We start from the raw sequence: 1,129 nt of genomic DNA on the forward strand, positions 1-1,129 counted from the left end.
AAAAGCATGTAGAAATGGAGAACTCATGAAGAAATAAAGGAAACGCAAAAGCTGTCAAGCCAACCTCTTCGCACTTAATCGACCATAACTTGAGCTACAGAGGTCCAAATGATGCGGTTCCAATTGGGTTGGAAAGCTAACATTCGGGGCTTCGAAATGATATAAGATTTGCCATAGTTGCATCGGGCATAGGGGTGCGCACGCGCCGATGGTGGCACATGACCCACTTAATGCAATACGTGGTCAGCGATTTTAGAAGCCTTGTGGGCCCAATCCAACTCATTTCTGATGCTATTTAAGCCAAGGATTGAAGGGGAATCAACATACTTTTGATCATTAGTCATAGTTTAGTAGTTAAAGTTAGTTTCTAGAGAGAGAAGCTCTCACTTCTCTCTAGGATTAGGATTAGGATTAGTTCTTAGATCTAGGTTTTAATCTTTGCTTTCTTCTACTTCCACCTTTCAATTCTTTGTTGTTACATTCATCTTCCTCTATTCTTTTGTTGTAATTTCCTTTATGTTGTTCTTATACTTTGTTGTAGATCTACTTTTGTTCCTCCTATTCTCTTTCAATTCAATTAGAGGTAATTCATAATAATTGTGTTCATTTGATTTGTTGTTGTTAATTCTTTGCAATTAGTTGTTGTTAGATTTCATTCTTGTTATCAATTTACTATGCTTTTCTTTTGTGCCTTCCAAGTTTTTGATGAAATGCTTGGTTTGGTTTTAGTGTAGCTTTTGTTCCTCTTGGCTTTGGAAGAGTAATTAGTGACTCTTGAGTTATCTAATTCCTTTGTTGATTGATAATTAGAAGTTGCTAATTGATTTGAATGCCTCTAAAGCTAATCTTTCCTTTAGGAGTTGATTAGGACTTGAGGAATCAAATTGATTCCTCCACTTGACTTTCCTCCATGGTTAGAGGTTAACTAAGTGGGAGCAATGGACAATTTGTCATTACAATTGAGGAGGATAACTAGGATAGGACTTCTAGTTCTCATATCTTGCCAAGAGCTTTATTAGTGTTAGTTTATTTCCTTTACCATTTATATTTCTTGTATAAACTCTCAAAAACCCCAAAATAACTCATAACCAATAACAAAACACTTCATTACAATTCCTAGGGAGAACGA

Source organism: Arachis duranensis, chromosome 8 (assembly GCF_000817695.3).
Source record: "Arachis duranensis cultivar V14167 chromosome 8, aradu.V14167.gnm2.J7QH, whole genome shotgun sequence".
Lineage (NCBI taxonomy): Eukaryota > Viridiplantae > Streptophyta > Magnoliopsida > Fabales > Fabaceae > Arachis > Arachis duranensis.